At 41.9% G+C, this 23,306-nt stretch overlaps 1 protein-coding gene across 1 annotated transcript in view; it reads left to right on the top strand.

The window, feature by feature from the left end:
- Positions 1–7,309: 7,309 nt before the first annotated feature.
- LOC114438345 (cadherin-4-like) overlaps positions 7,310–23,306 on the top strand; it is a 117,186-nt gene continuing 101,189 nt past the window's right edge. Inside the window, exon 1 of the mRNA XM_028409608.1 lies at positions 7,310–7,332. The gene's annotated coding sequence lies outside the window, so the exon portion shown is untranslated. The remainder of the gene's footprint in view (positions 7,333–23,306) is intronic.

The raw sequence follows: 23,306 nt of genomic DNA, 5'->3' as shown, positions 1-23,306 counted from the left end.
CAGAGGTAAAACATAATGCATAGACTTACTCATGTACACTCATCATTATAGCCTGTAAGCAATGCCAGTGCAGATTAGTTTTATATCAATTTTAGGACAGTAAAGATCCATCTGTCCCAAACTTTAAAATCTTTAACTTAAAGTTCTTCTTCCAGACGTTTGAATGTGATGATTAATGGCCGTGACAAGCTGTCTCTGGTGGTGGTCTTTGGGTGTCACCGACTTTTTCATCTGGACTCTAATTTGGAGCTTTCTGCTATAGGTGACATCTCTCCCTTTCCTCCAATCACTGGCTGTCACGGGTAAAATAACAGTGCTGCTGGACATTCTGCGGATGTTCAGGGTGTAATATGGAACACTGCTGGTGCACAAAAAGCTTGAATGTACCACATATGGAACCATCGTGTGTGATTTATACCTACCCCACCTGGTAGTTTGGGGTTAAAAAAATACAATCGACTAATTTGCCGTATAATCTTTGGCACCATACAGAGCTGTTTCAGAACCTAGACACACTCTTACACAGCCAGTACTCAACAGGAAACCATAACAAGTGGTCAATACATCAATCCTTGAAAATGTGCCTGAATGTCTCCTGCTGCATCTCTCTGTGTTTATGGTGGTGGCAAACATATGATGGGAGAGGTGTGTTCAATGTCACATGCCGAAGCTTAACCAGTCATTTTTAATGCCAAACTTAATGCAGCCTAATTATGATTATGAGTCCACTGCATTGTATAATCGACCGCCGTCCCCTCCCAGCTCCACACTCAGCAGCAGCAATACAATCATGTGTTCCGATAACATAAACATAACACAATGTCACATTTCTGACAAGACGTCCATATATTCTGTCGGTGTTTTATTGACCAAATGTGTCACTTATGTGTGTGTGACAGCAATCCTAAAGTTGCATGTGTCTTGACCTGGAGAATACATTTAAACGGGATCATGAGTTCCCGTCTGTATATGAAGTAAACATGCTCTGCACTGTGCAGTGTGTGATTTCAGACACTGCCTTCCACTCCACACGCGATCATTAACATCCAGGCCAATAGTCACAACTCACTGATGTTACCATCTATCACCTTCGACCTTCTATACTTTGTGACTTTAACTAATGAGCTTTCACTGCGTGCTAGTGAGCTTGATTAAGAGATGAACAGCTACAGTGTTGGAATTAATCCTGATTACATTTATAGTGATAATATATCAATAGTGGTTAATCACCTGAAGACTGATGCGTTTGTTCGTCTGTGCACTTTACTGCAGGCAGATACATGCTTGGCTGAATGCATAGATGTAATCACACACAGACAACAATTATGCTACGATCCCACATAGCCTCTAGTTGCACCTTGTAGTGCTGATGTGGTTTTCATATTATAATGATGAAGCAAATTTAAGGGTCCTACATTTCATTGGTGGGAATAAAATCGAATCTAATTTCTGGTTGTAATTAAAGCCGTTCCCAGAGAGGCCTGCAACTTTAAGAGGTCAGTGGAAGACGGCTTTCCGATAGCAGTCTGATTCAGTCATTGTGCATGTGAGGGATTACAGCCCCATTCCTGAGCATGCACTTAGCATATACAGTACTAGAACGCTGGCATCCCATTCACAGACTCACCTGCGGGCCTTACTAATGGGCTATCCTCATTACAGGGAAAATGTCTGCTGTGGGTTGGTTTAAACTAACAATATCTCTAAAACTGTGGGTTTAGTGTGTGAAATTAATGCTAATTGTGAAACCATTTTTTTGCCTATTCATATTCATTGTCTTTTGTGTGCCAAGTTTTATGACCCAGGAGCATCTGGGAAGCTGTGAACTCAAAGAACTTTGAGTAGTTCAGAGCAGCAGTAAGAAAATACAGTAGTTTTCCCATAATTCTCAAATACAGAATGTGAAGGATATTACCCAATAGGAACAGCATGTGTGTGTTAGAATCATTCAAACGGAAAATGTCGATTAGAAATGACTTTAGCAAAAAAGGGCAAAGAGCTAAGAAGGAGAAAATCCAGCCGAATTTGCAGGAAGACACATTTTATTTTTGAAGGTGCAGCCGTCACTACTGATGATGGTCTCACTTTTATCATTAGGTAAAGTCACATCCATCACATGATGTTTATGACTCCAATCTAGACATGTGCAGGTATGCCAATTCATCATTTAGACATGCAGTAAGGATAGAATGAACCAGCTCATTGGTCACAAAGAGAGAAAGCATTCTCAATCAAATTCAAGCTTACCTTGCATGTGCTGTTCTATATTTTGATCTTCACACACGTGACAGATGGTACAAAATGTGCCAAACTGCAGAAAAGTGCTGACAGAAAACAGACGCTGACTCTCATCTGCCACACAAAGTGTTTGTCAGCTTATACAGCGCAGCACTTTCTGCACAGTTTGGTAACTTTTGTGTTATTTTTCATGCGAGCATTAGAATGCGAAAAAAATCAAATATGTACTGCTCATTTTTAAAGGCAGTGGCATGATATGATGCTGAAGTTGTAATAGATTCTTCAGCTGGTCAGAAGTGAAACTCCTGCTTTGATTATTTCAGAAATGATCTCCCTGCTGAGACAGGAAGTGTAGCTCCTATTATAACCACAGGAACCACAACCTGGGTGACAAAAGGAGAGCAAACTCCCAGGCGGCGAGCTCATTTTTGTAAAATAATTATAATAATGTGAATAAAGGCTGTTTAATTTAAATGTATTTTATTTTATTCATTTAGTTTTTTCATAGTAATAGTTGTTTCTTTGGAGATTGAGATGCTCTTGTGACATTAAACTAAAACTTTTAATATTTTGTCAAAATCCGCGTCCTGTACGCAGCACCTGTGACACCGGACACAGGTGCCATCGGCTATCGGACACTCTGCTCGATGGATGTGATGAAATGGATACGATACGCTGTGCAGTGAAGTTCAAGAGCAGAAATCACATTAACCAGGTGAAAGAAATAATTCCACAAGCTGTTATTCTGAAAATAGGCCTACATATTTTTATATCGGACCCTGAACGTGCTTCATATTCAGGTTGACTACTGTAGCCCACGGCATGAAGGAAATGAATGATGGCACACTGAAATCAAAATAACATATAAAGTGGCATTTTTTGTTCAGATAAATATTATCTACATCCATCTATATTAGGCCTATATGTAGATTAATATTACCTTCAATTGAGTGGTCAGATAGGTGTAGATCAGTAGTTGGGGGTTTGTGGCTTCAAGTGTGCTTTATTCAGTGGGAAACGGCCCAAATGGCTCTTTTAATGCTGAAGGCTGTATACAAACATCCATAGAAGGAAAAGGAGACTTTCAATCTTCTCCCATCTACCACAAGTGTCTCCACCAGTTTCTAAGTTATCATGACCCGGCACTGTGTTTGTACATATACACGTATTCAGTCTTGTGTGTGTGTGTGTGTGTGTTTATATGCTGGAGCATTCACTAATTGAAGCAGAAAACTTTCTTCCCTGTTTCTGTGGAAATAAAGTAAATGCAGGCTGACACGAAGTATAATTTAGCAACTGCATCTCTGTGTATCGAATCAAAAAAAGTAATCTCTGGGTTAATAGATGTCATTTTGATGGGTGATGAATGTTGTAAACATATTCACAAATATTATGTAGCCATGTCTGATTAGCTATTAGGATCTCTAAAATGCTTAGTCTATGTTTACTTCACGAGTTTCCTGTTAAAACGATATAAATTATAATACATTAAAGTGTAATTAAAGGGTGTGCATGTTTATCTAAATGAATAATAAGCGACTTCCTTCAGTCAGCCTCTTTGATAACAAGCAGCTCCATCTCTGAAAAGGTGCAGCAAAACAGCTGGGAGTTGTTGACTTCCTTATTTTTTTTTGGAAACCTATCTTAAAACGTAGCTTTCGGTGTCCTGGGGCGTGCTTTTCGGGCAGCCTATCATTCACCGTGCTTAGTGGGAAACCTGTATTGATGCATGACCTATTTTACATAATACCACAGGAGTGCTGATGTGGGTTCATGGGCACAAAAAAATGCTGCTCACATATTTACTGCATATTAGCCTCAAAATCCATATAAGCCACTGATAGCAGAGAAGAAATGCAGTAATCAATGGCAGAGGCTTTCTTTGCCTTTCTAAACAGCAGAGTTATTTATGTGTTATGTGGTATCTCTGCTCCGACCCAGCAACTTCTGCAGAAGGGAGGAAGGGCTTCCCTTTTATTATGAGTAATCTGCTGTGTGTTTATTATTTATCATTATCCACAGCTAAAAGAGCATATTCCCTCATTTACTTAAGCTTTTTTTTTCTGTCTAATATATCCGTGTACACAAAGAGAAACTGACACACAGGGGTGCACCATGCTGTTCGGTGCAGCTAACTCTGTGTAAGTGCAATTAATTAAAGGATAATTCAATTTCTGCTTGTTGTATTAAATTAAATCACAGGACAGTTGTACGGTTGTTTTCTTCCAGCTCTTTTCTACAAAGCATCCTCTCATGTCCTTCGTCTCATTTATGATTACACACTGTCATCTTAATGCTAAAATGCATTGCGTACCTTGTGTCTGTCTTCTCTGCTATAAGACAATTTGGGTTTTTGTTTTGTTTGTATGCCATTAAATGTGTCTGTTGGTACATGTTACCAGTATTTATCAAGCTTTTGTTCTTCCCAGACTCGTGGCTCTCTACCGTAGTGGTGAAACCTCTTGTTTTAAAGGACTAGCTTCTCCTGCCAACCTGGCTCGTGGCCGTAGTTGTCGTGAACTGGGCCTTTGTTTCGTGCCTCAAAACCACACGCTGTACTTGCTTTGCAGATGAGCAGTAACTTAACACTGTGCAGCCAATGTTCGACATATAAGGATAAAATAAACGAGCCAGCCGGCGTCGTTAGCACAGGCTGCTGTCCAATCCTTGTTGTGGTTGCTATAGCAATATAAAATGTAAGAATCCAACATTATGCACACAAGTGACCCATAAGGCATCCTCCCTTAACACATTAGAAAATAATATTTTTTTGCAGTCATCTAAAAGAACAATAGCAATAATTAAGTAGCTAATCAGATCAGTTGAATTATTGCAGGCACCACTGTATACTTAGTAAAAAATAAAAAATTCAGCATTCCAGCTGCTAGAGCTGAAGCTCCCCTCCCCACCATTTCTGCTTCACCATCATTGAGGGTGAGAAGCTTTCATCAGTTCACACTCAACCTTTGGACCTTTAATGAGCAGACTCACATTCTCCTGGGTACTTAGAGCACCATCTCACTCTTAGCTTTCATTATAACGTCTTAGCTCCTCATCTTCGGCTACATTGAGACATGCGGTGACATTTGCGGTGGCTTGACATTATGATGCTGGTTCACAAACACTGAACAACGCATAAAACTCACAGCTTCCAGTGCAGACTCTGCTGATGATCATTTGATTTATGCCTGTCATGCCTTATTTACAGTCTGTGATGAAATGATGATGTAAAGTTACGCGTCCTTGCCAGCACTGACAGAACAGACTCTAACTAACTCCTGCTTAGAGGAGACACTGTTTCTTTTTGTCATTCTGGAGTCTTTCCTTTCCATAATAAATGATGAAATTAGGATTGGGGCACTAGTTGTGACATGTTGGGTAATATTTTATCGGCTATGCAGCCAACGTGAGGGTCTTAAGTGTGGTGAGAGTTTGTAAGCCTTTAGGCTGAAAAAGGAAATGGACCAAGGATTTTCTTTTAGTGATAAGGTTGACTGCACTGGGCTGTGAGAGTGCTTCACTAACTAATTATTTGAAGCCTCCTCTCAGATTAGGGTAGACGTGCAGAGCTTATGGACAGTTGCATAGCAGACAATCAGACCATGTAATAACCAGAGGACCAATATTTGCTCAAATCCACTGTAACACCTCACAAAACAAAAGTGCAAAAACCCTAATGCTCCGTCCAATCCCACGGCACACTGCCTCAATAAACACCAACGCCACCTCCACAATGGGCGCCGTCCTTACTCTGGCAATTAGGCAGAGCTTTGGATTATCACTTCCTCGGCACAGCACACCACAAATCCATCCGGATTCAATTATTCCCGTCCCATGTCTGTGGCCATTTGGGCTTTTTGGGCGTATGGCCAGAAGAAGAAATGTTCTGAAAGATTTTAACTGAAGTACAAAAAAAGAAACAAAAAACTTTTGTTCTTGTGTTCCTGCAAGTTTGATAAGTGTGTTAAATTAAAAGGAAACCTTGGGACTGTTCTGGTGAATCATTTATGAGAACAGTAAGCTAAATTTACTGTATTTGTCTCTTTTTTCTTGTAAGCATTGTATAAACAGAAACATGTCGCAGTCTGAGCAGCAGATGTTTTGATCCTCTTCTTTTGGGCTTGGAGTGTCTCTGTAAGACAACAATGCTAACTGGAAGGATTTGATTTCCTCAGTGGCATTGTTTTTATTTATTAGAAAGCTCACTCAGGGCAAATTATATAAGAGATGAAGGATTTCAGTTGGCCAGGAGACTCTTATCTTTCCACTTGAGGTCTCACTTCAATGTGTGTGCTCAGATGCTTTTCTTTATCCTCCATCTGGTCTTTTCATTGTCAAGTGGAGGAAATTTGCTGTTGGATTTGTGTGTGTGTGTAGCTCCGGCACACCTACTGTATGTTTTTGGTTTGTGTATTCAGAAAGCCAGGATTATACTGCCTTCAGTGAGCAGGCACGAGCAGCTGCCAGTGGTGCAAACACGTAGTTGTTCTTAGGTCCACGCAAGACAACATATGTGTCCACTTGCATTGTCCCCATGGTATAACATGCACAGTTTCCCTTCCAGTGTATATTGAGGAACAGACATTGCTTCATTGCTTTTATTCAGACTTGTTATTGGCCAGCACGCCTTAAAAAACGTCCTTCAACCCTTTTCACACGGTCTGCTCCAACATGTTGGACCTTTATTCCACCTTTTTGTGTGTGAGACGTTGTTCTTTAGTCACAGAGCTACATCAACAGTGGTGCGAGGCGAAACTCAGCAGGACATGCCGCACTAGATGCTGATGCTACGTCCCACGGCTAACTACAGAACAGTGAAACGTGATCAGAATGCGGTCAGCATCAGTCCGACTATGTTTGTTCTCTGTGAGAGTGCAAAGGCAGCATAAATAGGTAGCTTTTTATCTGCGTTATAGCGCGAATCCTGTGTGAAGGAAGCTACTGATAATCCTTTTGGGTGGCTTCCTTCTTTCCCAACAAATGGCCAGTCATGACTGTTATCTCCTGCATTTTACAGGAGCCTGTCAGATCCTAACACATCCCTCTGTGTCTCCTCTCTTTTATCTACAGGAACCACGGTATCATCACAAAAAGGTAAGACAGCGTTCAGTCAGTCACCTGTGCATTCCCATTCTCAGATGTGTGTGTGTGTGTCTATGTGCGTTCATATTTTCTCTAATGAGACGAAAAACATTTCATGGTTTTGTTGATGTTGATTTGAAATTGAGTCTTTCAGTGTTTTTGTTACAGAACAATCTGTTTGATTACAAAGTCAATCACTCACACCCACTGACACCAAGACTGAATTATCCCGCTATCCTGCAATGACAGACAGCCCACAGTCTGTGTTTATGCAATGCTTTCTGTGAGTCTCATGTTCAGACTAATCACTGCTCTGTTTCGACTCCTCCACACACTTTGGTGTGTACATGTTAATGTGAGGTTTGGGTGGAAGCGGCTGCTTTGCATAGTGGATCCTTGAGGAAGTGTAGCGGGGGTCTGAACGTACCCGTAGGCTGTTTTGATTTTATAAGATGATGGGGCCAGGCAGTCAAACTGTCTAAACAGCTCCGGGGGTCTTGTTCTGAGTGGCAGCCTGCAGGTGTATGCACCAGGCAGTCCCAGCCCTCTGCTCTTCCTAGAGAAGATGCGGTAATGGCAGAGGGTGTGTCACACTCTTTTGATTGCAAAGCAGAAGCAGACAATCAGTCAGGAGAACTCCCTGCTGATTCTGTGGAAACTCTTTTTTGTTGTTTTTTTTTTTAATCCCCACTGTGCTTATAAGGACGCAGTCGTCGTTTTGTACGAGCTTTTTTTTCTGAGATCTAAATAGAATGCAGTTGAAAATATTTACCTGCATTGTCACCTGGATCTGATGTAATGTGCATGTGTATATGTGGAAAACCTGCACAGCAGGAGGGCGTCTGTGGAGACGTTTTTACCTTTCAAAGATTCAAAGCTGTTAAAGCTGCTTGTATAAACTGCAGAAGGTATTGACAGAAGACATCTCGTTGACAAGTAGTATCCCCTGACCCCCCCCCCCTTCACACACACACACACACACACACACACACACACACACACACACACACACACACACACACTGTTGTGAAGCTTTGTATGTGATGACTATGCGGTGTACAATGCTGTCAGAGTGGCCTATAAAGGTAAGTGATGCCGGTTGCCCGAGCCTCGCTGCCTGATGAATGTTGAAGGGGAGCAGAGGCTGACGTGGTGTACATCATCCCTCCACAGCTGCACTCGCGTACATTTCTGAATGAGAGGGAGATAAATAAGGCCACGGCTGAATGAATGCTCACTTTTGTTGTGTGTCCGTGTCTCTCTCTCTCTCTCACTCTTGTGTGTGTGTGTGTGTCTTTCTTTCCCCGGCTCATCCACTCCATCCAGTTCAAATCTGTTTAGTCAGAAGCATAAACAAAAACATCCACTGCCTCTCAGTCCCACACATTGAGGTTGCCATCGGAAAAAAAAAACTAGCCTGCTGTATTCATTCATACACCTTGAGTTATAGATGGCAATGTTGCTTTGACAGAGTCATCCGTACTGAAGAGCCATGGGGCCTTGAGGCAAAGATAATGTACATAAACCATGTGTTGTGTGTGCACATCTCTTCGAAGATGTAAGTGTGTGTATGCATATAAATGTTTGCGCGCCTCGCAGCATGAAAGATGGAGAAAGCGGGACATTTGTGCTCACTTGCAGTGTCAACAACCCGCAGTCTCAATCTGTCAGGATTTAATATGAGATGTTAAGAGTGCAGCGCTACGCTGCACGTTAGACTGAAGGGGCAGCAACACAATATTTAGGTCCGAGTAGGATTCAAGCTTGATTTGAATAACCTTTACTGTTGTTCCTCGCCAATATCATGATTAATACAGGACCTCATTATAATTTGACCTTATTCTTTAGCTTCTCTACTTTCTATGGAACGTCGCTGCTATCTGCCCCCCCCTGCCATGACATTCTTTATCCAACACTTCTCCACCCCCTTACACTCCTCCTCCCTCTCTGCTGCCAAATGAAGTATATTTATGGCACCTGTGCTGGAAAAACAGTCTCCAGGAGACGTCCCTCTAATTTCATTTTCAAAATGCCAGCAATAAATTTATCAAATGGGCTGAATCGAATCGGAGTCGCACGCAGTGCCATCCGTCATGGGCTGTCCCTCAGGGGCCTGTAGGCGTACTTAAGCCAGCCAAAAACCTCTGCTGGCAGGAAAAAAAGAGTGTTGAGAGGGGAGGGGTGGTGTGTGTGTGTGAAGCTGGAGTAAAGCAGATGAATGCTGTGGAGAAATATGCTGAGAACAAGGATGTGTGTGCATATCTTTATGTGCTTAGATGCGTATGCGCAGGCATAAATGAGGCCGTGCATGAGTGTGAATGCATACATGTGCACGGAGGTCAGTGCTAATTCTTCAACACATAGGAGCGTCACGCTGGAGTCTCTGTTAAGCACTCTGGCTGTCGATGCACCAGCGTGGTAATTGATTAATTGCAAGACAAGTTAATTGATTGTTTTGCCTGCTTTTTTGCATGTGTAAATCCCTCTCAGTTCAAACACCACTTTGAGCTTCAGCCCCTCCCTCTGCCTCAGAAAACTTCAGGTTCACACGCTCTGTGCCCTGCCATTCCCCTCCCATCTCTCACTGCTCCATCCTCTGCACCTGACTTCAGCACCTTTGCCTTTCTCTCTTTGAATGCATCTGTACCACCTTTCCTTTTGTTTCACCCCTCCTTCCCATCTGCCGATCTCTCCTCTAAACATTTATCACTGCACAGGTTAAGCCAGGCGTGAGTGAGGGTAAAGCAGCTTAGTACTAACAGTTCTAATGAAGTCAGGCCCCGCGTTCCTCTGGCGGGGATCAGTGGAGCTACTCTGTGAAGCCTGTCAGCATTTAATGATTAGATGAAACATTCAGACGCCCGCAACGAGAAGACATTCACACTGATATATGGTAATACCCAGCTGTGGTCTGTCTTCCAAAGATCCACAAACATTTATGCGTGTGCACATTCTCCGACACACACGGGTGCATACACACCCAGTCCTCCCACTTTGCAAGGTCTTGATTTATGACTCAAACATGGCATCAAGGGTATACATAGCAAAGTGATTGGATGAAAAACAAATGACAGAGAGATACAGAGGAACAAGCAATCTGGCTATTGATTCCCGCTATGTGAAGGAAGGTGGAGAAAAAAAGTGAGCTGCATAAGAGAGATTTACCCCTTGCCTTGATGAACAGATTGTAAACAACGCCACACGCTCTGTTCAAGATGCACACTGTGATCCATGATTTTTCACTGCTTCTCACTTCTGCTCAAACAGCTTGATAGAAGATTAATCAAAAGGCCAACATTTCAAAACCTTTTTGAACATTTCAAGTTTCATCTCCAGTTCATTTTAAAATCTTAATTTAACTTATCCCGCTCACTCTCTTTGCCCACGCATGGCAGCTCATTGTGCGCTTGTGTGTGTGTGTGGGTAATGTCAGTAACTGTGGGTCAGTGAAAGACTGTTTGTTGTTGTGTTTAAATGTGAAATCTAAAAAGTGAAGTGACAGAGGCAGTGGTTGGGTCAGTAAGCTGCCTGTTTGTCAGAGTGAAAGGGTGCATACAGGGGCTTGACTGCTTTTTGCCCCATTAGCCACACATTCTAATTTACCTGTCAACTTACAGATACACAAGGAAATCTCCCCTCTCTCTCTCTCTCTCTCTCTCCCTCTCTCTCCCTCTCTCTCTCTCTCTCTCCCTCTCTCTCTCCCTGTCTCTCTCTCTTTCTCTCTCTTTGCTTTTCAAACCCTCCCTACCTATTGTCTAAATCTTTAAATCTCCTTCATTATCTTTTGTTCAACAACTTCCTTCCACTGCTAAATTGGAAATATATTCTGTCCTCACATCAGTAATTTCTCTCCCTCTTGTGAAAGCACCTGTTTAGCTTCAGCTGAAGAATCTTAAGACACCAGATTTGAATTTAATGTATGTGCATTTCTGCCAAAATGCAGCTGCGCCTCCAAGCCTCTTGTGTATCTCTCGGTTTTGTAAATCCTCCTTAAAAAGTACTTTGGGGGTGGGGTTGTGTTGGGGAGGGGGGGTGACTGCTTGAAAGCATAGTTTTTTTCTTATATATATAAAAGAAGCACTTTCAGCCAAAGAAGTTAAGTTAGCTTAGCATCTGGAAATGACGATTGAGCTCAAAAACTGGTAACTAATAGGGATAATGCAGGAATCCTCTTGTGAGCTCCTCAGCTTTTAACTGCCTCGTAAAAACCAGCTCTGGCTCTGTAGCCACATCAGTGTGTGCTGTGCTGCTCTGAGGTGATATAATAAAAATTAAGCTGAGTGCTAGTAAGAATGTAAATAACAGGGTGTGAGAGAGACCCTGCCAGGCTTCACGAATTAAAAGCTCGTTCTGTCTCTATGATCCTCCCTGACCACCTTTGAACATGGATGCGTTCAGTTGATGAGATAATTGAGGTCACGTGCTGCTGTTGTAAAACCTACATTTAAACTTCTGATCCAATTCTGCCAAGATCTGGACTTGCAGCCTCGCAATCCTGAAACAAAGCAGTCACACCTAGCTCCTATTGCTTATACTAGAATAAACAGATCAACTAAATATGTATATTTTTTAACCATTAAGTTGCGATGATCTTAGGATTGTGTTTACAGTACGCAACAAAGCTACATAAGTTGGGATCATCTATTTATTCCAACTGCACCACCAGCAGCTGCAGTGTCAGGGTCTGAAAGCATCACATTATGAAGCTGAAGGTTAAACTTGATTGTCAGCCATAGACATGAATGTCATAGTTCAATAGATCGAGTTTAATGGAAAAGCTCTGCTGACATAAACACCAAGAAGTTACCTTCTCAGCCTGTGAATTGGATGGCAGAAAGGTGGTTGTTACCTTGGTAACCGAGGCAACCACAATCTTGTTCTAAATTTGTGGTGGTAAAACAGATTAATCTATATATAATATGTACTATAATTTTCTTTTTTAAATTAAGCACTATAATAGATTTACCATGTATGTTTATATTTTTCAATGACAGATTAATTATTTGTGTAATTATTTGTGTTTTAATTGGTTTCTGTTGCCATGGCAGCGTGAATCTAAGAAGCTTTGTTATCACATACTCATCATATGGTTATACAGCTGGTGCTTTGTTGTACTTTATAAGTTTCTCTCAATCTCCACGATCTGCTAGTGTTACGGTACAATTAATTATGCATTGCTCTGTGGAGAAACACAGTATGTTTGCTCTGGATTGTAGACAAGCACACTATAGTATAGCTGGGCAGTTGTTTGGTTGCTTCACACAGACCCTAATGGTAGAACCATGGTACTGTTATGGTGCTTTGATGTCATATTACCATCTCAGTGCAAGTGCAAATCTACTAAAATGACATATTAAACTGTTTAAGCTATTATAAACTCTCTATGTGCAGTGCATGCAACAGGCGTTAATGCTTCCCATGTAGCTGTGACGACTGGGTGAACATGCCGTGGTTTGTGTTCTGCTGTCTTCTGCTTGTGCTACAATGGATCCCTGCGAAGAGGACAGTGATTACTTTGACCTTTCTTTGTCTTAAATTCAGTTGTGTGGGCTTGGCAGGAGCTGTGGGTCATTACAGACATGATCTTGCCTATATTGCATCTCTCTCGGCTAATAAGGTCTAGTATATATATATTTTAAATGTCAACAGAAGACACTGTAGGTTCAGGGCAGGCACCCCAGATAGCTGGGACTGAACTGAGGAAGAGGAGGTGGTTGAAAAGTGGCGCCTGTGTATAAAGTTTTTTTTTTTTTTTTTATCTCTGTACCAATGGATTCATTATTGTATCATAAGAAGAAGATAATGTGCTTTGTTTGCCAGGCTAGATCCTGCAACATGTCCAAGTGAGTGATAGCCAAAGAGAAGACAAAAACACACAAAGAGATCCTCAGCAGACCCCCACATCTTACACTCATTAAGACCGTCTGGGCATTGAAACATTTCTCAGGCAGATAGAAGCAGCGACAAGTGTAAGAAAAAGAATGGAGATGGAAGTAAGTGTATCACCACTCATTCCTATAGAACCCTGTTCTATGCCTCGACTGCCAATTAGATAGGAGAACCCCTTGTTCCCTTGACGGATGAACCTAATTTGATATTCTGTGTTCTGCTCAGCAGGGTGGAGCACTGATTGCATGGGTGGATGGGGTTTTCAGGCCATTCATACAGGCTGAGTGTGATTGACTATGTGCAGATAGACTGCAGCTTATCATAAGTTTTCTCTCTTTGCTGAAGCAGCTTCATTTTAAAGGTGGCTCGGGTTTGTATCTGATGGTGTGGCAGCAGGTATCTAGACATTTAGCATGGTCACTTTGGTTCCTGTCTGTAATGTCACCCATGAACAGAGCTGCAGTAATCCCATGGAGTAAATAACTCTTTGTCATGATTCAACAACATGTTATTGTCACAGGACTACCTGCTCTGAGTCACTTAGCTGATTCATACATCTTTGTCTGTTTACTGACGAGACTCCACAGTTGGGCTTGAAGCCTTACAGGGCCAGCATTGCCAGGGAAGTGGGTGGCATATTGCACCCAGCAGGACCACTCCTATGTAGGCCTGCTCGGCAGAGGGATTTGGCCGGCTTGGATTAGCTCAGCAGGGCGAAACAGAAGGATAGAGACAGGGCAGACGGGGAGCAGGAGGCTGGGAGGGGAAGACGGAGTATATCAATCTCTGTTCAGTACACAGACACCTGAGTAACCTGAGAAAGACCTGCTGACAATCACAGTGAGTCACCAGTTCACACACTGGTGAGCAATACACACCAGTGAAACATGAAGCAACCACCCACACCTCTGTCTTTTAAAGTGAATGGCCCTTACTCCACAGCCTGAGCAGGTCTGCATCACCTGCACCAGCACTATGTACTCTGTATGAAGATCTACACATAACCTGCTCTACATCATGCATCAGGAATACGTCACTATAGGCTCTCCAACCTGGAGTTATCAGCTAACTATAAAATGGAGCTATGTAGCTTGTTACTCTCTGAGTGGATATTTGGCAGAGTCAGGAGGCAACAAACACACAAAAAACAAGAAAGTGACCAGAGTTAATATTGGACCAGCTAACACTCATTGGCAAAAGCTAAAAAAGGAGAGACTGATGGTGGTGTAGCCTTATTGGATTGGTCGATAACCTGTCTGTTTAGCTTCTCCGTCATATGCTTTTCAGCTGCAGACTGCGAATCTGAGGCTGCAGCCACACTGGTAAACAAACACCCTGAACTCCCTTAGTGCTGAGCTCAAAGAGCTGATGTGGGCAGTTGGAGGTTTACTGCACTGCACATATACAGTGAATAAAATGTGCGTCAGTATAAATGCAGAGATGGAGTGAGAGAGGGAGCATTAGATATGGACATGCGTGGCCTGTATAGCAGCAGTGTGTCTCTGTGTGTGAGTGTTTATGAGGCACATGGGTAAATGTGTAAGTGGCATGTTTGTCAGTGGCAGTGCTGCTTTGTCACAAGCTTATTAGATGCTGGGCTGTGTTAGCGAAGTTTGTCTCAAGTCATAGACCAGATTAACTGTTGACTTGTTGTTTTAAGGTGCGCAGGTTTCTTGTCAATAGATATTAATTATGAGAAGGCTTTTTGTATTGCACATTAAACTCCCATTAAACTGAGCCAACTAGCTCAGCAACTGCACACTCGATTTCATTAGAAATAGTTTTGCCCTGCCTCACACGCTTGAATTTTTTTTAATATAAATTTATAAGCCAGGATGTGTGTGAATATTCATTCAGATGCCCATAATGAGATAAACACATCTCCCCACTAAACAGTCACACTAATTAAGCAGGCTTTTTCCCTCTGCAGTGCTGTGCTCTAAAACCACGTCAACTGCTCAAAGGCATGTCACCGCAGCAATGGCAGATGGGTATTCTCATTCCAAAAATAAACAAGTAGGTTGTAATGGTTAAAAAAAAACTGCGTGCACAAACAGGATAGCAGAGCCAGTTGCCTCTGACAGACTGCTGAGGAAACGAGCCTTTATTCTTTGCTCAGACTGGTCCATTCTGTCCGAGGGATGGATCTAATCCAAGAGTTTATTACCAAACTTCAGATGCAAAGCCTATTCGTTTTTCTGACACCAAAGAGGGCCAAGAAAATGAATCGGGGTCTGGACAAATTGGCATCACTCACACAAGCGCAGTGGGAGGGAAATCTCAAATGTAGAAGCCGTGTCCTCCTTCAGCTTTTTTCCTCCACCATCTCTCAGACTTTCTCTGAAAACTATTCTAATTTTTTTTTTTTTTTTTTTTTACACATTTTCACAGCGCAGACTGTTGAGAATTTATTTTACAGTAGAATCCATTACACAGACACACTTTTAAAGCATATCATTATGTTGCTGTCGTCTTCCCTTTGAACCACTGCAATGAGATGTGGTTGTATTAGAGAGGACAATGGAGGAAAAAAAAAATGAGACGAGGATAGGAGGGGGTGATAAAGCGTCACGTTGTGCGAGGCGTGTTTGCAGCATCAAATAATCAGGCCTCACATTCTTTTCTCCCAACATCCTAGAATTCATCTTGCTGCTTTGAAACCAAACAAAGACGGGCTTTGGGAGGTGTCAGTTCATTGTAGTGGCAGGCCAGGGGTCAGCTTTTATTCCAGAAAACACACACGTGGCTGCCGGGCATGAATATCCTTCTAATATTCCTGTATATGTGGCCATTCATACTCCAGTTAATAACATGCCACAGTCACAGTCACAGTGTGTTCAAATCCATGTTTTACAAATTGTTTACATGTGTCTGTCAGCTTTTTAGACTTCCCCACAGTTCTTGTAAAACAATGTCACTCTTTGCTTACCCAATCAAAATTAAGAAGAGGGGGGGTTATGATATCTCAATAGAGGAGAATCTGATCTTCTTACACCAGTCAGATGCTCCCCCAGCTTGGACTATTTATAGATACTTTTAGATCTATAATAATAAGAATATCTGTAACGCCTTTCAGTTGTGGCTAATGGTTCTAAAACTAGGGATGTCCTGAACAGGTTTTTTTGCCCCCGAGTCTGAGTCATTTGATCTTGAGTATCTGCCGATACCAAGTCCCGATCCGATACTTTTAGAATTCTCCAACAAAGGCAAATGGCAGATCACTCATTGCCTGTGAGGTCCTGCGCCTTCGTGCTGTCACGGGGCATATAAATGTTACTAGAATGAATTGTGCAAAAGTCTGTGTGTGTGTGTGTGTGCCGAGAGCACTTACCGCATCGACCGCCCCTTTGCACAGGTAGTACTTCCACAAACTGCACAGAACGCATTGCCACAGGTTTTACCCACACAATCACACCCGTACACTACAAGCCAGAGAGCCATCCTGTGCAGCACTATGCTGGAGTAATCTGCGGAAACACGTTAACGTTGACAGCCCCAATACATATATATCCGAGTCCTGATCAGGAGGTAACGTCCGATTCCGATTGAGTCTGAACCATGTAATCGCACACAAAGGCATGTGGAAGACCCACAGACCCACTGCATGTTAAAAACATGTGTCAGTTAATGCCCTTGAAATGTTTTACCCTTTGGAAAAAGATGAAATAACATCATCAAAATGAGTCTACTATATAAGCTAAGTTTAAAAAAAAATGATTGCACAGGGTGAATTCAGATTTGGACTGCCAATGCACAGCTTCATTGTGTACCTCCATCCCAGTGGTCACACATTGTGCTTAAAAACATAGCACTTTAAGTAACTACTTTACACTCAGCAGAATCAGGATAACAAATGATTGTGCATTGCTACAAGAGTTTCCAGTCAGCCTGTTTACCCTGGAGATAGAGAGACATGGCACCAAGAAAGGGAGGTGAGCCCAGATGGATTATTCCAGGCTAATTCCAAGCACAAATCAGCGCGCATCCATCAATAATTCATGTGAAAGTCTTTGAAAGGTAAACACTGCTTAGCCCATTAAGAATCCAGATTGGCACAATGCCGTGTAAGCATACATACTTTACACCAACTTAACTCCACATGCGGAGGGTCGGTGCTCTGTATGGAAATCCACCGCTCATTAGAGGAGGTAGAATCTTCTGCAGACCCATAACCGGTATTACCTCATGCAGCATTAGCATGGAATTGATGCTGAAGATGACAGTAGAAGGAGGCAATTAGAGTGACAGCTGGCACTGGGATGTGTTGAGTTTGTGGATTGATCATCTCTGTCAGCTTTGTTTCGCTGCACTTCAGACACATGGGAAACTGGAGGTCTCATTCCGTCAGTAAACGCACGTAGCTCACATGCTAAAGAGGATCACGCTCCCGGTGTATAGTTCATTTTATTATTCTGTATTATTTGCACATTGGTGCTTACTCCCATTTACCTCCAGTTTTCTTTTTCTTGCGTGTCTTCCATGTCATTTTTCAAGGTATGTTTGTGATTCATAGACCATGGGGAGTGGCTGTGTGTGTATGTGTTGTGTTTTTTTCCAATTCCTTGTCCTCAGCGCTACAATTGCCCCCTTAAGGAATGCAAGACAGGGAGTGGTCACTGTCTCTCTTTGTGATGCTCATTATATAAAGAAGAGGTTCATGTACTTTTACTTCCAATTCTACTACATCCACTGCTAGTTTATACTTTTCTTTCTCTGTTTGGTGCGCTCTTTGTCTCATCTAGCAAAGCTCTAGAGATGGACTGCTCAGTACAAACAGCATCTGTCCATGATAATAATAACATCTATAATCGTACTCCAGAGAATCAACAGTGGAAAACAGATTTTCTTTTTCTTATGATAAAGCTAAAAGTTTCTATATATATTTTATAGACATCACACAGCAGTATGAAATGATGAGGGACATCAGTACTTTTCTTTTGAAGCATTGATTATCAGTCCATCAGATGGAATTCCATGTGGAGTTTACCTCGAAAATTACCAGATAAGACAAAAACAAAAGAGGCAACAGTCTTTTCTTAGTGTGTGTGCATCCAGTTTCAAAATGTGTGGCACTGATTTATATTTTTTTTTTCCTGTTACACCTGCTTGGACTCCTGCAAATGTCTGTGAATGCTATTCTCTGATAGATATTAAGCACTTCCTGAAGGGAATATCTTATATTTTCAAAATCCTAGGATGCTAGGAAAGCTATATATTCATTTATATTATATATATGTATATATGGCATATATGCCATATATATGGCATATATATATATATATATATATATATATATATGCCATATATATATATATATATATATATATATATATATATATATATATATGCCATATAGATATATATATATATATATATGCCATATATATATATATATATATGCCATATATATATATATATATATATATATATATGCCATATATATATATATATATATATATATATATATATATATATATATGGCAGGATTTCAAGCATATGGATTTATGCCTTAATGCAGTGAGATGAGTTGGAGGGCTTCCTGGGTGGATTAAATACTGTATTGTACCTTTGTGTCAGTGAGTAACAGTGTGTGAGTGTGTGTGCATACAGGTGAGCATGCACATCTGTGCTCCACTGTATGAGTCTTATCACTCTTGTTGCAGCTCGTTTCATTAGTGTGTGTAGGGATCCCTGTGCTCTGCTCCTAGCCAGAGGAGACCAATTAAAGCCATCAGGCAGCATCAGGGGAGCCGAGCTGCTCTTAGAGCCCACAGAGCTGGAGAACAGAGGGTTTAGACTGGCTCGAGCATCCTCCTTCAGCTGTGCACTGGGACAATTACAGGTACATGCAGGGATGTTAATGAATTCACTGATTATACTTTTGGTTTCCTTTGTTTTAATTGGTCTTTTTGCCCGGCTTACTGTATTGCATATTTTGGCATTAATGCACATATATACATAAAGATTATTCGAATAATCATTGTTATTGCCTTCACACACTTAATCCACTGTCACAAGAGGCAGGATTTCAGCACACACCGGGCAGAAGGCCAGGTCAGTTTATTACCCGGTCAACACATGCCAGTCTTAAGGGCAGTTTATTGTTTCCAGTCCGTTTTTTTTTTTTTTTAAACTGAGGAGGTTGATGACATTTTCCACAGGCGTTTTAGAGGATATGTCATGCAAGTATAAATGTAACACTCAATAACCTCCAGGGCTGTAAATAAAGCAAACACAGTGCCAAAAAACTATAATCCCTCAAACGGCCATTTGAGGCTGACTCCAACAACAAATTTATCCCCAAAGATGGATGACCATATTCAAATGACCAGCTTAATTTTGCATTGATTATTAAGGTGTTTGCTGTCACAGGTTTCCAGCTGTCTACCTATGCTACACCCTCAGCTGCACAATGCACCTCTTTGCCTGTTTTTGGATTAGCTGGGAGTTAGGTGTTATATGTCATAACCTCCCAAAAAAAAAAAAATCCATTCTCGCTCCAAAGCCTCATTTCTGTATGAGCTTATTCCAGATAAAAATGGGAAGATTATAAAAGAGGAGTTTCCCATGCTGTGAGGATGCTTGCCTCAATACTTTTAAAACATTCTCCTTAATAGAAATGCAGAGACGAGTAGCAGAGAGCCAGCGCTGTTTGAGGCCTTCCCAGTGGGTGTTATTATTGTGTGCTTTTCCTGCAGCCTTCCATACTAATGCTCTCTTCGTCAGTGATGCTTGACCATGCTTGAGGGCTTTGTGATAGCATGGAGGCCGGAGATGTCGTACCCTGTTACAAAATAAGGCACCAGATATGAACTTCCCGTTCCTTATCCACCCCTCCCTCTCCTGTGCCTCCTGCTACCCCCCCCACCCTGGGGATCACTGTTGTGGAAATAGAGCCTGCTCCGTAGTGTCTACTCAGTAGGTAATAACTCGCTGTTCAGGCTCAGATAAAGAGCTCCATTCATTTAAGTGGCTGCTCTCTTTCTACACACGACTGACACCTATCCCCTGGGAGAGCAGCGGTGAACTACACAGTTGAAACCACAGCCAGCGCAGCCCTGATTGCCTCCCTCCCGAGCTCTTCGGTGGAGGATCCTCGCCCCTTCCCCCAAAGCCTCATTCTCCATCTGATGTTCATTTCTTGCCGTAGGAATCCCTAATCTTTTTTTAACTTCATCCTTCATTCCCCTGCCTTCCTCTTAATACACTAACTCATTGCCTCCATTATTCCCTTTGCCTGCTCATCTCCATCTGCTGCCCTAATCGCACCTCCACTCCTTCTCGCCCCTATCATTTGGTGGCATTCCTCTCCACTCTCTTTGCTCGTTTCTATTATCAGGTTTCTCTTTCCTCTATCCATCTACCTGCTCCTCTTCCGTCTCTCCATCTGCCTCTTCAGTGTGTCTGTGACGTCCCATAAGCACAGGGAGTCACTGATGTGTGTACCGGTCAGCAGTACTCATGGGTAATGTGTAGATCATTCATCCTGTGGACAGGTATGTAATAGAGGAGGGACAATGGGGGAGAAAGGGGACAGTGGGAGATCTCTGGAGGTATGTGAATCAATTTCATTGGGAATCACCGGAGCAAAGAAGCAGAACCTCTCTCTCTCCCTCTCTCTCTCTCTCTCTCTCTCTCTCTTCCTTCACTTATTTCTCTCTCTGTCTCATCCCCTCTCTTCCTTTCTGTTTTCATTCCCCTCTCCCCTATCTCATTCCTCTCTGACTGCTCACACTGATCAACCCACAATACACGCCAACATTAGGCCAACCTACCAGCAGGATTAATCCCTACACAAATTAGAACACAGAAGCCATTATTTAAGTCAACCCCTTTTTCTTGGCTCCAGCAAGAAAATTATAGTCCTGTGTTCAGAAGTGCAGAACAAAGGAAACACACACTCTCTTTTCTCCCATCCACCGAATTTCCCTGGGCACAGAGGTACATCAGAGGAAAGAGCAAAGGAGAGAGAGGGACAGGAAAAAAAAAATCCCACAGAGATTGCCCCCTTTGCTGCTGGTGCTGGACATGGTCAAAGGCTTGTTGCATGCAATGTGGAGCCAGTGGAGACAAACAGCAGTAACTAGCATGCAAGATTTTTCAGTCACCTGTGAAATAGAACTTTGGTTAAAACACCTCAGCATGGTACCTGTGCGCAAACCTGTGCATGCTAATGTGTTTAATGGCATGACCATCCAGCACAGGTTCCACTTCATAAACCGAAATGAATGACTATTGGCTGACTAACACACACCATTTGACCTAGCATGCTGGGGGAGAACGATGATGTGGGAGACAAGAAAAATTGCTCATCAATCACAACCACGGATGGTCAGGCGCTCTCATCTTGTAGTAGTAATGTTCACTGAATTGATTATGGAGTGATGAGGTGGTGTAAAATGCTGTGTCTCACACATTTATAGCAGGCAGAACATTTTTTTTTGTAAATTTATGACAGCTATAAAAGTTTTGAGCAGATGTGAACACTTCTGCCTGATGCCTGCACTGGAGTGTCAATACTGTGTATTATCTCTTATTTGGAGACAGTGGTGATGTCAGACATGAATGTGTGTGTGTGTCAAGGTGGCCAAGATTTCACATAAACATCCTTACGTTAGACCAGCGCACAAAACATATTAGTTAACCAATATTATTTTACATAAAATAGAACAAACTCAATTTCTTGGTTCAGTTTTGGCAACAAAAGCACTCGGTTAGGGTTAAATAATCACCATAATCAAAGTGGTTCAAGCTTTAAGGTTAAATGTGGCTCCTAAAACATTACTTGGCCACATTGTGTGCGATGCTGTGGACTACCATAGCCATTAACACAGGCCTGGTAATTTAGAGAAAAAGAAAAAGGGAGTGAAAGACACAGAGAGCTAAAGGAGGTTCTGCAGAGTGGGGTTTCCACTCCACCAGTACAGAAATGATGCATAACTCCACAGTATGCCCTTTAATTGGTGCTATTAATATCAGTTAAAGTTTTAATACCTATTTATTAAAACTTAAACTTTTTTTCCAAGCCCTAATGTGAATGGAATTATGAATCTCAAGGGCTGTGCTCTATAAAAAGGCTCAGTCATACATTATTAATGCGCTACCACTTCATCTGCAAGATCTCACTTCTACAAGATTTGTTAAAAGCAAAATTGCCCAAAGGTCTAATATTAGGATGAATTTTCATCATTAAATACTCTAACATCGGCGTGCCATAATCTTTGAATATATTTCTGTTAAGACTGTAAATATCACCTCCGCGTTGCTGGAAAGTTCCAGCAGTGCGTTGCGTCCACTCATCATTAGCTTGTGGAACTTGACAGATGATCTTTAGTCTAATCTAGTCAAGTATAAAATGTAAACAGAGTGTGGAGGCAGTGTGAGGAATCCTAATGTACACAGCAGCCTAATTTGTCTGTGTATCATTAAAGTCCTTTTCTCTGTCAGATAATCTGTGAAAAGCCCAAAGCACTCATCAAAAAAAACTGCAACAATGATCAGAGTAACATTTTAGGAATGCAAACATCCAGTTATCCAGTGTTAGTAGAATGAATTATGGTTGAAATATTAGAAGGTTTTCTGGTCTGACTCTGACTTCTGGTCTGTATCTGTAGTTTATACTATATGTGTAGTATCTGCAGTGGACAGCAGAAGAATTATTTGTCTGAAATGCCTTAAATATGAGAGAGAATAAAGAAAATAGAAACTTGATGGGTACATGGGTGGATGACTGGCTGTACTTACAGATGGACAATGAGAGTCTGCCCATTTTGCTTACAGTTGCTGCTATATTGGAAAAATATGCAATCTTGGAGTCTGCACAGTAGATGAAGCCACATTGTTGCTGCCACCCTCTTCCACATCTAGCAAACCCATCCCTTAACGTTTTGCATAGCATGGCTGTTGATCAATACAAACATATGAAAGGAATGATCATTTGAACACAGAGCAGCCTGATAAGAATCAGCTAAAAAAACAAGTTTTTGGTTGGGTCCGTGTCCCATCCACTACCATGCAGGAAGCAGGGTTTATGACCTATATTGTAGCCGGCACCAGGGAGCAATCAAGATGTCTTGGCCTCACTTTAGGGGAGCTGT

This window comes from Parambassis ranga, chromosome 7 (assembly GCF_900634625.1).
Source record: "Parambassis ranga chromosome 7, fParRan2.1, whole genome shotgun sequence".
NCBI classification, from domain to species: domain Eukaryota; kingdom Metazoa; phylum Chordata; class Actinopteri; family Ambassidae; genus Parambassis; species Parambassis ranga.
Note: the sequence above shows the minus strand (reverse complement) of the source record. Positions and strands in the feature narration are given on the sequence as shown.